Source organism: Solea solea, chromosome 1, assembly GCF_958295425.1.
Source record: "Solea solea chromosome 1, fSolSol10.1, whole genome shotgun sequence".
Classification (NCBI taxonomy): Eukaryota; Metazoa; Chordata; class Actinopteri; order Pleuronectiformes; family Soleidae; genus Solea; species Solea solea.
The window spans coordinates 556,978-573,665 of NC_081134.1; the positions used below are offsets into that span (position 1 = coordinate 556,978).

Sequence of the window (16,688 nt, forward strand, 5' to 3'; positions counted from 1 at the left end):
GATATTAATAAGTGCAACAAACTGAGTAAACAAAGAAAAAAGTGTTTTTTCAAAAATGATGCAAGTTGAAGTTTGTAAGAATCCACTACATGCTTCACATCACAGTATTGTGGCTCTTAGAACCATAAACGTTGTGTTTGAGTTAGGGTTGTTTGGTGCTGTCAATGGTGACGTCACATTCCACTGCTGTTGTTCTTTCTCGGCCAATCAGCTGCTCCTCACAGTGGAAACACATGGCTACTTAATATTCTGCTGCTGCTGCTCCTCACTGTGACAGTGTGTGTGTGTGCGTGTGCGCGCGTGCGTGCGCGTGCGTGTTGTCGTCACTGTTGAACGAAGATGAACGAGGACAAACATTTGACAGAAGAACTAAATGTTTGTCTGTACTTCTGAACGAAGGCAGAGACTTCCGGTCACGCGGGCTCCGCTCTCACTGCTGATGTGCTCGCGGACTTTATGCTAACGCGTTAGCATTTAAGCTAGCGCACTTTCTCCGGAGTTTATTGACAAACGGATGGATTATTTAATCCCGAACGAGAGTGACAGGACATGGGAATAACTGGACACGCTGAGGTGAAGAGAAACACTCGTTGTGAGATGACGACATGACGTCAGCGATGAAAAAGAAAAGAAGAAGAAAGCACGAACCTCTTATTCACCTTCTATCTTCTTATGGGGTGAGTTTTCATTCACGTGTTCATAAACATGTTTTTGTCTTTTAATAATCCACTGTGCTTTCACAACATTAGTGGCTACATTGTTATTAGCTTTAGCTCAGTATTGTTTAAAATGGAAACTTGTGTTTGATCAGGTGATCATATTAGAAACTGTAACGGGAGCATGTGACGTCTGCTATTAATATGAAGAACAAACCAGGGCCGGTGCTAAGCTTTTGGGGGCCTAATAATTGGTCAGAGGTATAGGAAGCGGTGGCTCTGCTGATGTGTTTGAATAATGTGTGAATGACACAGCTTTGACTGTGATGCTAATGATGTGATGAAACTGTATTTACTGCAACTGCAAAGTGTGATTTCAAAAAGAAAAGAAACAACAACAACAACACAAACAGAGGATGGGAATATGACGACACTAGTGTAAGGACAAGAAATGATAACAGAATAAGCCACACCCTGTACTCACTTTTTTACCTAGTTCCACCAGACTGACTCATTTAGCCAATGGCTATTATCTGGCATGTTTACATGTTCATAACTGTGCGATGAAAGAAATGCAAATAAAACAGCTTAAAAGCTTAAAGATTCACAATGTAAAATACATGATAAATAACAGAAAGTACTGGAATATTTTATAGTGAATAGAAATACAGTACATCTTGATATTGTAAATTCACTGTTCAGAGGGTGGATGTTGTTGCTATAAGGTAAAAAAAACACATTTATAACTAGGAGATGTTTATCATTCCCTTCATTTCCTCAAAAGTGTCCCAAGCAGTTAGAACACTGTCGTGTTGAGTTTCCGGCGTGTAAACATTATGATGAAAAATATCTCCCTGTATGAGGAAAAGGTAAATGAAAGATGGAGATGGAGAGGGTTATTCCCTAGTTGCCTAATTTTACTGACATTCCAGGCGGCCGTTAGATTTTCTTCATTTGTGTCACATTAAAATCAACTTGCAGACACTTGAAACCTGTTTGTGTCGTTACTCATACAAGTCATTTGTCAGGTTGACATTATTGTGACACGGTAACTCAGTTAAAGAGCTAATTATATTTAGAAAAAGAAGAACACCTCGTCTGCGTTAGCGTGGCAGCTGATTTATGTGATGTGACGTCCAGCGACGACCATTACTGCGAGGACAACAACACATTTGTACTGATGTTCGAATCACAGACGTCTGTGTGGCCTCTCCATGATTGATAGTTAGTCTTTGTGAATGAGGAAGCTGTTTAAAGTTAAATGAGGTTCACCCTTTGATTTGTGAGGCACAGTTTACCACGGCTTACCACGGTTTACCAGAGAGAATCATCACCTGCACAATGTTCCCACAGAGAAGCTTTTTTTGTTTGTTTTTTAATTTCAAAATGCCCAAACATCAAGATTTTATAAAGGATTTATATCTGATTTTCAGGTGGAAAGTGAGCGTGTGAGTCAGGTTCATTTAAAACATATGCTGATGGTCACTTGCCAAGACTTATTATTTTACAATAGAAGCAGTAATGATCCGCCCTCTGAGCCGCGCTGTGTCTTCATGGGAAACTGTAGTGACTCATTAATCTGTGATTGATCTGATGGTGATATATTAATAATTAAACCTGTAAAACTATATTCTTTATTATTATTGTTGTTCTTAATTGACAATAGATATGTTTCTACGTGCTGTTGCTAAAACCACTTAAATTAGTGTTAAAATGAAACTGATTTAATATGAATGTTATTTAGGGATCATTCAAGTCATGCTTTAAAAACGTGTACATCAGTGTAATTATATTTGACAGAGAAATTACATTGTAATAATAATTAATTGTTGGAGCGCGCACATTTTCACATACTCCTACTGCTGTGTGTGTGTGTGTGTGTGAATGAATGAGTGTTTGAGAGAGACTATCTACAGTGCAGTAAGTTTACATTTACAGTTGCAGTTCTCATGAATATTGGCAGTGAGCACTGCTCCATAAGACTTCATTGACTGAGGAATAGACTGTAAATGCACTTGATGAAAGCATTTCCTGTAAGTTGCTAATAATACATTTATCATCGGGTCAAAAACTACTCTTCTGCCCCATAGAGCTGCTGATGTCACACCGTGAGTTGGAGTTAAACCACCAGCTTCAATGTAAATCAATGAGTTTGAAGTATGAATTAAATGTGAGTGTAGTTCAAGTATTTCTAACTTTGTCATTCCTGTTGAGAGCATGAGGTTGAGTAAAATAAGGGTTAAATAAAGGTACAACTAAATGAATCTGAAGGTCATTCAACACCTTTTCCAAAAGCATGAATTGAAAAAGTTGTGCAACTGTGTGACATTTATCAAAAGTGTTGAGCGATGGAGAATAAATCAGGTTTTGCATCTCTGAGCTGAAAAGAACGTAAACCTGTGTGTGTGCTCGGCGTAGAAGAGCCTGAAATGTAACGCTGTGCGCTGTCATTGTATGACAACACAGGTACGCACTTTTAAAACTTGAAGCTACTTCCTTTGTTTACGGTGTAAAGTATTTACAATGTGTGTGGGGGCAGTTTATACAACACATACAGTGTGTGTGTGTGTGTGTGTGTGTGTGTGTGTGTGTGGTCAGGCAGAGCAGCACACATCATCACTTCATGATGGCTTAGCAAACGGTGCATGTTCTCTCGACAAAGATGAATGATACTCCCGCCTCATAGAAACTCTCTCTCTGTGTCTCTCTCTCTCTCTCTCTCTGTCTCTCTCTCTCTGTCTCTCTCTCTCTCTCTCTCTCTCTCTGTCTCTCTCTCTCTCTGTCTCTCTCTCTCTCTCTGCCTCCATCCTTGTGAAGTCTACAGTTAGTAAGGTGGATCATGTGGGTCTGTCGGGGGCGAGTGAGGCAGAGAGCAGAGCTATAGGGGCCAGGTCTTTGATTTTTCTGTCACAGCTGCTTATAATGATTAATGTCTGGACTTTGGGGCCACTCTGTGTGATTATGGGGCCCACCATCTCCCAGTGTTCCCGCGCTGCTAACTGCCATGTCCTCACATACACATGTATGCAGAGAAAAGAGTTTATCTCACAGCTCAAAATAGTGTGTGTGTGTCTGTGTGTGTGTGTGTGTGTGTTTCAAACAGCCATCCAGATTCCACTGCACTTCTGTAGATCTGTACGACAGGCCAGGCTCTAAAAGAAATGCCTGCATCATTTGTCCGTGCACTGCAGATATGAATTAACTGTGAAAACAAATGTTAGTGTTTCACGTCTCTATAGACAATTAAAGATGTTTCTTTTGTACGTTGCGATGTTCTGACGGATGGTTTTAATGTGTCATCAACATTTTGAAGTGACTCAGTTTTCCAGTATTTGATGAAAACATTTCTAAACAAATATAGGAAAGGAATCAGTTATAGTGGGTAACAAGTGAGAGTGAGACGTTATTGTATCACAATGAGATCCTAAAGTGTAATAACCCTGCAAATGGTGTGTGTTATGCCGATATAATGAGAAAAATGATCTTTTTCCAGCCCTTTTTGTGCCCAACCTGACACAATTTACAAGCAATTTATGGTTATTATCGTCATGCCTGTTTCATCATTTCAGCCTGTGCCACAACAGTTATCACATGCAAGTGTGTAGATAAATAAATAACAGCAACTTGAGCTCTCACACGTCTGTGGTTTGCAGAAATGTACATATGTGGCATGTGATCTTGCTTTGGTGGGTTCAGCATCTTTGAGTTAGTTTATAACGGGGATAAAAACAAAGTCATCACTGACTGAGACACATGGAGGCCCACTGAAAACATGGCTGCCAGTGCTGACACAAGGAAAAACAGAATTTAGTCACTTAAGGAAAGGCTTACCTAATAAAATCTATACCAGTTTGTGTACTTAAAGGAATAAGTTCACCACTTTATCTCACTGTTAGACAAGCCTTTTCTAACTGGAAACCTAAATGTGTGTCACTTTCTTTACTTCACACTCCCCACACCAAATTTCACAATGAAAATCAGCATTTTTACATCACGGCCCAAAGTAGTTATTGATCCACTGCTGTCTCCATCACTATCTTCAAATGTGTTATTTTGTTTGAAATACTTTGTTCAGATTTACCTCAGAGACATACATTTACCACGTGAGGCAGCAGTAGAGCAGAGAGAGTGAGCGCTTTAAAATGTACATTTCTCTAAAGAAAAAGGTGATTTAATGGCAAGGTAAAGCAATAAGTATATATAATATACAGTATATCCAGATATTGTTGAGTGGCAGCCATGTGATCAACTGGTTCTTGGTGCAGGGGACACTGACTGTGTGTCAGCTATCCCTTTAAGGTTTAGCTTGGTTTAAAAAAACATTGTCATGTTTATTGGGCCTGCAATGTTGTCATGATTCAGATCTTTCAGGCATTATGCAGAGTCTTGTCTTATCTTAGTCCTCTCTTACTCTTGACACAGTGCAGTCACCACTTACTGTAATTCTTCTGTAGTCACTGTGGACTCATGGTTGACCTCAGAGGCCAAATAGATAACAACTGAAGGAAGGAATTAAATATGTCGGCAAACATGTTCTCGTAACAGTCGGTGCACATATAATAAAAGACATTTATAAAAAAGAAACGAGAAACTAAGGGCAGTTCCTTTTAGAAACATTTGGTTATACAGTGTCAATACATTTGTCGATAAAGCTCAAGACATTACCGTGGTTGTTTGAGGTAGTGTCAGGTAGCACGTTGAAATAACTGATACAGTGTAGCCAGCTTTATATAAGGCTCTGACTAGGTTTCCCCAAACACTGAAGTATCTCTGCAATAAATGATCATTTAAAAAACAAAAAAAAAAAAAGTGGATTTCTGTTTTACCTCGAAGCCCAAATTGTGTTTGGCTTTTTTTTTCTTTCTCTGCTCAAACACTGTGGACTCGTGAGGGAGGTCAACGTGTCATTTCTGCAGCATGAGGTTGTTACTGTGGCACCAATCACTAAAATAGTATTACATTGATCATTTATTTCACACACACACACACACACACACACACACTAAATACAGCACCACATGAAAACACTCTTCCCTGTGTTCTCCATACAGTCCAATACTTCACAGAATTACTATAATGAAACGGCTGGTCGCACAGAAGTGATTGTCAGCTTCCTGTTTGTGTCGAGCTCTTGACACAAATGGGTTTTTCAAACCCGCCCACAGGTTTTAGGATTCAGACGACCTACTTTATTGTCCTATCATGTGTAATGGCACTCGCCTGTCAATTAACATCTCCAGATGTTTAACAACATGTTTATACATGCATCCACTTAATGCATTTAAATCTGGGTTAGTACAATGATAGTGGAAACAAGAGCGGCATTAGCATTTTTGTCATCTAACGTCGTGTCACTGCCTCTAATGCTTTCTTTTCTATCCAGTGATTGAACACTCAGCCGGGTTTCAGTGTTGAATCCACTGACAATCAGTGGGTTTTCTGTAAGAAGGGGAGAATATATATATATATATATATATATTTATCACACATCATTATAAAAAGCACTCACATTACATCAATTGTGGCCAATTTCCATGATCTGTGAATGCTGTCTCGTCAGCAGTCACTCCAGGAACCATGATATATCATGATTTTTAACATTCTCTTTGTGATGTAAAAACATTAATGTGTCTCTAACCCAAACATATGCTACATTGTCAGTACATGTTTATTATGCTTATATTGTTAATCACATTTTTTCATGACGTGAAATGCAAACGATGCAGCCGATACATCGCACACTTCCTGTCAGCCATTTCAGTAAAGCTCCGCCCCCAAGTGGCTCAGTGCATTTTCACTTTAGTAAAAGTTTAGAGAAGCGTATTTTAGATTTTGGAACTATTTTAGGAGTTTAAAGAATTAAAAGAGTGAATCATCGAGTACAACTTTGTGAATATTTGGTCTTAATGTTTGTGTTGGGCATCTTAAGATCATTCATTCATTCATTGTCTACCACTTCATCCTCCATGTGAGGGTCGCGGGGGGCTGGAAACAATCCAAGCTGACAGAGGGTGGAAGGCGGGGTCACACTGTGGACAGGTCGCCTGTCCGTCACAGGACAATCAATCATTCACTCTCACACTCACACCTATACGGTGTCCAGTTAACCTCAGCATGTTAATTACCCATGGAACATTCACACTGACCTTCTTGCTGAGAGGCATCAGTGCTAACCACTACTCCTCCGTGTGCCCCATGTTTGGATCAAGTAGAGTTATTTTTAAAATAAATAAAAATGTTCCCAGGACAGATAATTGATAATTGAGGCATCTTTTTCCTGCACACACTGACATGTGACCATTTTTAAATCAACTTTTTTTAAATTGACACTATTTTCTGTGTGTGTCTGTCACAAATGTAATGTAAGAACAATAATAGTTGTAGAGCGACGGTCTCATGTGCCCTCAGTGAAAGAGAACTGTGCTTTCCTCTGTGTGAATGACAAAGGCTTAGAAAACAGCATGTCCATCTTTTCAGCCGCGATAGTGATCAGCCGCAGACAGACGTGCCTCTCCGCCACTGAATACCTCACTATTTGATCTGGTATTAGCAGCTTTTACAGGCTTTAATATGTGGGATTATCTCCTCTTCACTGCCATGTAACACTCTTGACCTGCACTGAGTCAGGTGGAATCAGCAAGAAAGAAGAGAGAGAGACAGAGATGGAGGGGTGGGGAGCAGACGGAATGAGGAATGGAAGAAGGAAATCAAGGAGAAAAGATGAAGAGATTGAGTTTGTGACAGAAACAACGAGGCCTTTTCAGCCTGTGATGATGTGTTAGTCGTGTTAATCTGCTGCTCTAAGCTCCACTTTTTTTAATCTGTTGTTTCACTGAACCACGAGTTGTTTGTGAAGATGGAGGATTCATGTTAACTTGCTCCTGCTGTTCACATAACGCCACAATAACACTAAATGAGCAGCTTTACCATCAGGCTACATTACTACATACGTTAGAAGAAGAAGTTCGTCTTCTCTTCCTTTAGTGTCCGTCAAAATGTCACCAAACACCACACAATTATCCCTTCATTCATTAATTTATGTTGGTTTGTTTGTTGATTGACAACATTATCAAAGACACACTAGGACCAGCTGTAACATTGACGTGTTTTCAAAGACAGAGGACAGAGGACAGAGGGAACATGTCCAAACAGGAAGGACAAAGTTTTCTCACTGTGCGACTGTAACATGTATAATCTGTAATCCTGTCGCAGAACCCAGATATTTCTATCAGAATGTTTATTTTAATGTTCAGTAATGCTGGATATGACCCAGGCACACACACACACACACACACACACTTAAAATAAGACCGCAGACGTCCAATAAGCTACATGGAGAAATGAGAAGAGAAAAAAGGGTGTGTGTGTGTGTGTGTGTGTGTGTGTGTGTGTGTGTGTGTGTGTGTGGTTTTATCAGCACCACCCAGCTCTCTAATCCCCGGTAGTACATTGAACCTTTTCAGACACAGAGACGTGCAGGGAATACTAATCCAACACAGTGGATTGCACTAACACACACCTGCCCTTCTGCATGCAACACAGAGGAGACACACACACACACACACACACACACACACCTGATGGGGCTCGTTGTTCTGATCAGGTGACAAACGACAACATCACCTCTGCACACGTGATTGACATTTAACCTGCGTTGAAATCTAACACGGGCCACACGGCAGGGTAGTGGCTGGCACTGTTGCCTCAGGTCCCACACAGGGTCTTTCTGCATGGAGTTTGCATGTTCTCTTCATGTACGCGTGGGTTTCCTCCCACAGTCCAGAAACATGCAGTGGTTACCTGGGCACTCTGTGAATGTGAGAGTGGAAGGTTGTTGGTCCTGTGAAGGACTGAAACCTCGCCAGGAACAAGGCAGTCTGAAAAGACACGAGACACGTCCTGTCTTTAGAGATTTCAGGTGAAAAAAGTGTTGAATTGCAAAATAAAGAGAGAAGAAAAGAAAACTGTTCCAGAAAAAAAACAGACAAGACATACAGTAGAGCACGCACATAAAACTACTGGAGTCTGTGACATCATTGTTGGTTAGGGTTACACAAAAACACAAAGGTGGTGTTTCATGATTTCTTGTGCGTTTTCTGACTCCATGTGGACAAAAAGCCAATTCGAAACAAAATATTTGCAGATGTCCATAAATACTTCAGTTACTTCAGTGTTTTATACCAGAATATGAAAGGAATTACATTTGAATCTGATCCAAGATTCCGATTCTTCTGTTGCACATCCTCCTCCATCTCTTTTAAAAACACATATAATTCCCTGTCCTCTCACCACTCAGTCACCTCTCACTGCTCCTAAATATGTGTTGGTGAGATGCCTAATGAAATCAAATCTCCTCATGGTTTTTATTCAACCCATTCTCTCTTCTGTCCTTGTCTTTCTCTCCCTCGTACTCACACAACCATGCACAGGCATCCTTGTAGCAAAGTGACTGCCAGCTGGAGAGATCAGGACAAATCCAATTTGTTATGGACGTTCAATCAGCACGACAGGGAGGGCGACGCCGATGACAGACAGACAGACAGACAGACAGAGAGAGAGGTAGGTTGGAGTTCCGGAAGGTGAGAGGGAGTCAGACAAAGAGAAACAGCAAATTCCAGCTCTGAATGCTGCGTGGCCCCTCTGGCGTTGGCCAGTAGCACTTTCATGCTAAAGAAACACATCTATATTTGGCAAGTGTTTTCTAAACCATGAAAGTCTTTTCTACTGATTTAAACATAAAGGTGACAGTGTTTTCATCACTTTTGAGAATTTGGACAGAGTTGAGGTGAAGATTAGATCTCCTTCAGCTTTAAAGTTGACAGTAAGGGTTTTTGTGACGTATTAAAGCACTTAACTTAACTTAAATATAATCCACACCTGCTTTAGTCTATGAGCAGCTCCTGTGTCCTCTGTAAAATCCAATGACTTACTTTTTTTGGTGTTTGGTGTTGAGGAGTGAGCATTTCACAAACTTCTCTTCATCTTCCTGTTTGACAGTGTTTGTCTAATCAAAACTTCAGTGTATGAGCTTTATTTATTGGAGAAACCTCAGTTTTTTAGCATCCAAATAATTCATCTCAGATCAAATCTACACATCAACCAGATTTCACTTGAAAATCCAGGAAACAAGTAAACTTTTCATTCCTGGAAACAACATAAAATGTATGTAATAAAACTACATATTTCAGTACCAAAGAAAGCCTCTGATTAAACAGTCATTATTAATTAGTGTATCATTTTATAATCACCACTGAAGAGAAAAAGTGTTTTATGTAGATTTTGTGCTCAAATAAACACGGAATGATTTAATGTGCAAACTGAAATCAAGCTGGTTGACAACTTCTGGTTCATGCTCAAGTGGGAGAAATGAAATATCCTAATCTATTTTTCTTCAGTTGCAAAAGTTTTTAGTTTTCTAAATTTGAAATGAGATGTGAGAGCCCCGTATAATGTCAGTAGAGTCCTGTGGCTGCTCCAGTGTGTGAATATGTCCTGACAGTGTGAAATATAGCAGTCAGCTTCATGCTCCGTCACTTGCTCACTCAACCTTCATGAACCTTCATGAACCTTCATGAACCTTCATGAACCTTCATGAACAAACAGAGGTGACGTTCAAAAACCCTGATGATGGATTCAACAAAACACACAACCACAAAGACTCCACTCAGCCCTTAGCTGTCCGAGCTGCTGCACCTTATTACAGCTCACCTACAGACCACAGACCACAGACCAGCTACAGACCACAGACCTTACCTACAGACCATAGACCAGGCTACAGACCAGGCTACAGACCACAGACCACAGACCAGGCTACAGGCTACAGACCACAGACCACAGACCAGGCTACAGGCTACAGACCAGCTACAGACCACAGACCTTACCTACAGACCATAGACCAGGCTACAGACCAGGCTACAGACCACAGACCACAGACCAGGCTACAGGCTACAGGCTACAGACCACAGACCACAGACCAGGCTACAGGCTACAGACCAGGCTACAGACCAGGCTACAGACCACAGACCAGGCTACAGACCACAGACCAGGCTACAGACCACATACCAGGCTACAGGCTACAGACCAGGCTACAGACCACAGACCTTACCTACAGACCCCAGACCAGGCTACAGACCAGGCTACAGACCACAGACCTTTTTCTACAGACCACAGACCACAGACCAGGCTACAGACCACAGACCTTACCTACAGACCACATACCTTACCTACAGACCACATACCAGGCTACAGACCAGGCTACAGACCACAGACCTTACCTACAGACCACAGACCTTACCTACAGACCACAGACCAGGCTACAGACCTTATTTTAGAAGGAGGAAATAGCTACGGGTCCCACTTCCTTTTTTTGTTCCTTCTCAAATCTGTAAACAGAGTGTTTGTTTCTTTCTTAAAAGTGTTGCAGGAACATGTGAAACTGGTGTGGATAATAATATGAATGAATGAATGAAATGAAATGATGAATTTATCAAAGTGTGCAATATAAGCAGTTTTTACTTCAGCTCACACACTGTACAACACTTAATCCAAATGAGTTTGTGATGTTCCCTTGAAAGTGTTGGCGTGGTTTGACAGCGTGTGGACACAGGGAGCCACAGACAAAGCATTTCTTGTTCCTTGGAGCATTAACTGAAACAAGCTGTGATAGTAATCCTTGACTACACACATGTGCAATACACTTACTGACCCAACACCATGTCAAACAGGTGGAAATGTTGTTGCATGAACACTGATGTTCTTCTGATGTTGTAGATCTAAAAGTCAACTTCATGTAGGAACTCAAAATACAATAAGTGAGAGATGCTTTACATATAATTATAATGATATCATTAACTGTACTTAACATGTTGTGAAACGCAAATTCATAGAATTATAGAATTGATAAAAACGTCATAAAATGTGATTAGTGGCAACTAACTATGACTAAGGACTCCAAACTCATGCTTTTTTTTTCAGGTGAAAACTTTTGAGGAGTATAATTCAAAAGCACTTCACTCAAGTAAGACTGTTCATATTAATACTAATGTCGTCAGTTAAAATACACCGACAATATCATTGTAATATGTTTTATTAAGACAGAAGGAGAAGGAGGGGTTCAATGGTGATATTATGGTATGTATTTCAATTTAATGCCAACTTTCAGTGCACTTCTGAAGCATCCAATAAATTCCACTGAGGCATTTTGCAGCCTGCAGATGTAACTGACGATTGATAATTACACTGCAGGTCTCCATAGATGTAATGGTGCAACATTAAGATGCATTCATTTAAATAGCCTGTCACTTCTCCTAGAATTAAAGCAGGATGGAAGACCTAAAACAATAGGGACGTATTAAGAAGATCAACTCTGAGCAGCTGCAGCTGACCAACAACTATCTCCACACACAAGCTTCATATTTAAAGGACAGTCATTAGAATAATGTGGATCTGTTCATGTGAACTTTTACATTAAACAGCAGCTTATGTTTGGAGAAGATCACTAAAACTGACAGTACATTAGCAATATGGTCACTCGTATATTAATGATATTATTAAGATATGTAACCAATATAAATCTTTTACTACAGAAAGTGATGTGGAGACTGGCTGCTGCTGGGAAACAGCATCCTCCACTGTTTGACTCACACACACACACACACACGTGAGTGAACACAGCTGATGCATCGATATGTCGCAGTAACATTTCAGTTACCGTCATCGTCTGCCTGCCAGTGCACAAATGAGGCTCCGTGTTTCCAGATAAAGGCCAAAACTCATAGTGAACTCACACTGTGACCATGCTGGGCCTTATCACAGACATGCAAATGAGTACTAATTAGCTCTAATTACGACTCCCCGTCTTCACTGTTGTATAAAAATGAACAAGAGTTACTTTTTCTCCCACTGTTTTCTCACTAAGTCTGTTTAAAGACACACGGCGTGCGACGTAGCTCTTGTGACTGAAAGCCTTCAACCTGAAATGTGATGTTTCTGATGCGGGCTCCCCTGCACCTGTGATGCTGATGTGGTAATAATCTGGACCTGGGTCAGATTATGAGCCACTGGGCCCCTGGTCCACCTGGCTCTGGTATGAAAATTATACGCACATCGCGCCCTCCTTGTCCCTCCCCTCAAGCCCCTCCTCCACACGTCAAAAGAGTGACAGCAAGTTGAAACTGAAAACCAGTGACATCGTAAAAAAAACTGTCACAGATCTAAAGATTGAAATTGAAAAAAACATCATTATGCATAAAAATATCAAAAACAAAATAAAACAATTGTGATTGTGAGATTGTAATTTTTTAATGTTTGTGTTTTATCTTTCAGTTGAACATTTTTGTCAGTGACAAAACATTGAAACATTATACTGTAGTACAATGTCATTTATACAAGCAGCAGCAGAGATTTTTGATTAAAACAATGATACAGATATAAACTTTAATTATCACATACAAATAATGACAATAATACTACTGCTAGTGATCATAATAATAATAACAAATTAAAGGAGAATATTTGAGTCTTCTGCTCCATCTTAATCTAAATTGGGCTTCACCAGTGTGTGAAGTATATGTGAGGAAGAGGAGGATGATGAGAGAGCAAATGATCTTATTAGGAATGAATCTGCCTCGTGTGAAAAGTAGCTTCTCTTTGCTCGGCCCACTGTATCTTAACGTTGGTGACGATGATGATGCTCAATATCTTCTCAGGTGGTTCTCGATACAGTCAAATGAAGAAGTGAGTACCGGACACTATCGGCTCACTTCACGCCTGCAAATCAAGACAAAAAGAAACAGGTGAGAACAACCACTTACCATGGAAATGGTGTTAATAAACTTTGGTAATTGTAGTGTGAAAGAGGCTCAAGAGACAAGTTTAGGATCTGTGCTGGAATGCTTATTTAAAGCCTGCACCTCTGATGTAAAAGTGATGATTTTTGTGCATTTTTCAAAATAGAATGTCTGTTTCCAATCAGAAAAAAAGCTGTTTCACGGTTAAAGCGACAGCGAGAACGTTCTCATGACATCAGTGTTATAACTGAGAGCAAGTGTCTGTGTCTCAAGTTGTTTTTCTGGACAGAGAGCGAGCTGAGACCTGGCACAGTGCACAAACCACACTGTAACTCCTCCTTTTATGAGGTTAAAGTCTTCAAGTGTCATTATCGTGAGACAGTGAGGCACAGTGTAGTTTTCTACAAAGAAATGATGAAGCAGAAAACCCTAATGTCGTGTTTACAGGGCGTCCCTGCTCTTTGGCTGAGATCCATTGTGCCGCGGGGTTTACTCCCACCACATCACTGCATCTATCATCCTCCATGTAGGTGTAATTATTATATTAAGGGAGTAAAGCTGCTGGGACAGAGCTGCACAGCTGAGGTCAAATGAAGAATTACTCAGACAGAGACCTGCTGAGAAATATGTGTTTGTGGAAGTCCACCTCATTTCAGACACTGCACTCTCTCATATCAGTGAACAGGTGAACACACGCTGCTGCTGATGCTGCTGCTGATGGAGATGGATGGTTTTTAACCTTTTAAATCCACCCAGTGTCACCTGCTCTTTACCATCTACCATCTTTTCTGGTTACACCTGATTTCCATACTTATATTTAAAGAAATAATAATATATATATCATGTCTTACAGTGGAATCAGCCACATGCTGAGTTATGTCCATAAGAAGTGTCCTAACCTTGTCCTCACACGCTGACTTTTACTTTAGTGCTGATCTTCCTTGGTTTACAGCCCAGTGCGTCTCTCAGTGACAGAGCGGCAGAATATGATGCTCGGGATGAAAAATCCTGTCCGTATGTACGACAATCACATGACCTCAGTCCAATGATCTGCTCCCCACCTGCGGCTCATTGTCTTTAATCAGCAGCAGTATATTTATCTGCCCTCTGCCAGACTCTCTGTAGCACCCCAGTGTTCTCACTGTGTTTTCCTGACCATATCTGCTCAAACCCTTTGGATTGCTTTGCCGTCATTATTGGATTATATTCCCCATATCCCCTGTGTCTTGTGCCAAGTGAACTGATGAAAGTGATTATTGCCTCCTTCTGTGTTACTGTAAATTCACTTGAATGAAATGAATAAATTAAACAGTATTTCCGTTGTTTATTTATTTTTTTAGAATGAATGAAAGTAGTTTAAAAGTATGAGAAAGCATCGGTATCAACATCGCTGTACATTATACTCTAGTTACTAGATAGATAGATATTATGTACTTACTAGAGTCTAGTAAGTACATAATGACTAAGACAAAAAGATACTGTGTTACAAGTTTAAACTGACAGACGTATTCAGAATATAAAAAAAACCCAGAAAACTGTTGCAAACGGTCTCTAAATGTCTCTGAATCCACTCTCAATGTTCTTTACAGTGTGAGGAGATGGGAATCAAACCACCAACCTGACAAACTCTGCCCTCTGAGCCACAGCAGCCCTACTATATTAATGAAATCATTCCCAATGTTACAAATGTTTAATATTTATTTTGATGTTCATTTTCCCTTTCTTACATTTATGTATGTATATATTCACATTGACATTATAATATGAAGTATTAAAGATAATATATAAAAACACATATATGGAAGTGAATTGATCATTTGTGAATGATTATTTTTTCACTGTCATAGAACAATTATGTTTTCATAACAATTAGTGGGTAAAGTCAGAAAGTGGGAAAGTGCCCCATTGTTCCCGCAGACTGGAAGAGTTGTGTTATGACAAATATCGTGTGTGGCGTGATGTACGCAGGCCTGTTGTTATCATATTACCTTCAGCTTGAATAACAAAAGAGCCATTTCAATTCCATCTCATCTCAGAGTGTGTTTTTCTGCTCCTTCTGAGCAGAGACATGCAACTGTGCATCAGAGAGGCAATTGATTTTTCTCTTGGCTGTGTGCCGTTAATGAGCATCAGGAATATAATGCCTGTGATATCTTCCATTTACTGGAGCGCCGGGAGTGCTACTTTGTCAGACTGCAGACATGAAAGAGCTTTTCTTTTCTCCTTTCTTTTTTCCAGATCGGCATGTGAAGCCCTGTTCTTGCCACCTTCTCATACACTCCTAATGGAAGCAGGACAAAGAGCTGGCTGTGCCATTTCCTTGGAAATTAGCAGCCTTTGGATGTGTCTCATTTAAACACAAGAAAAGCATGGGGGGCTCTGAACTGAGGCTGACTTCTGTGTGTGTGTGTGTGTGTGTGCACGTGTGTGTGTGTGTGTGCGTGCACGTGTGCCTCTCATACCTCCAGTGAGGGGAAATGGGAGGTGAACAGTGAATGTCTGTCACGTTCAGCGCAGCTGTCTGATTCCATTCCCTTTCAAGTCACCACCAGCTCCATCCACACTGTGACAGCTCTGCAGCTTAAAGGGACAGTTCAAGTTTTATGAAGGCACTGTCACGTACAGGAACTTTAGAAAAAAGACAAGTATTGTGTTTGTCTTCTGTTAGAATATATATATAAAATGTAATGTGGTCAGAAGGTGAATTACAGTTCGTCCGGACCTAAAATGATGTTGATCCAGTGCATTTTTGGACTGATGAGGATACTGGATTATGCTCTTTCAGTGTGGCTGCTGTTGCCCCACTGTTGCCCCGCTGTTGCCCTGCTGTTGCCTCTATCATGGGACAAAGGAGAGCAGTCCAGTTGAATAGTTTTTAAGTAAAGTTCATAGAGTGATGGTCACAGGTGACTGCTCTGTGCTGTGTGTGTCTTCTTAACCATGAACCAGCTTGAGAGACTCACATTAGACTCACTTAGTTCCTCACAAAGGTTCAACTATAACAACAATCTAAGGGCACTTTAAGTTGCAAGTTCAAACCCGCTCATGATGGACTGTGCACCACTGTCTGTCTGTCACTTCATTGGATGGTGACAGTGGTGAGCTGTGTGTGGAGACACGTGTCCCTCGTCCACGGGCATCTTTGTTTGATCAGAATTCAGATCATTGGATCGTGCTCTGGAGGACATTTTGATTTGTGAATCAATTCACAAATGAAAACTGACATAATTACAGAAATCATTGT

General features: G+C 40.5%; 1 long non-coding RNA gene across 1 annotated transcript; it reads left to right on the top strand.

Annotated features, from left to right (window-relative positions):
• The first annotated feature begins 324 nt into the window (after positions 1-324).
• Positions 325-15,876, top strand: LOC131466128 (uncharacterized). Its single transcript, XR_009241389.1, has 3 exons — positions 325-677; positions 13,364-13,450; positions 15,683-15,876. It is a non-coding gene; the product is annotated as an uncharacterized LOC131466128 (long non-coding RNA).
• The last annotated feature ends 812 nt before the right edge of the window (positions 15,877-16,688 follow it).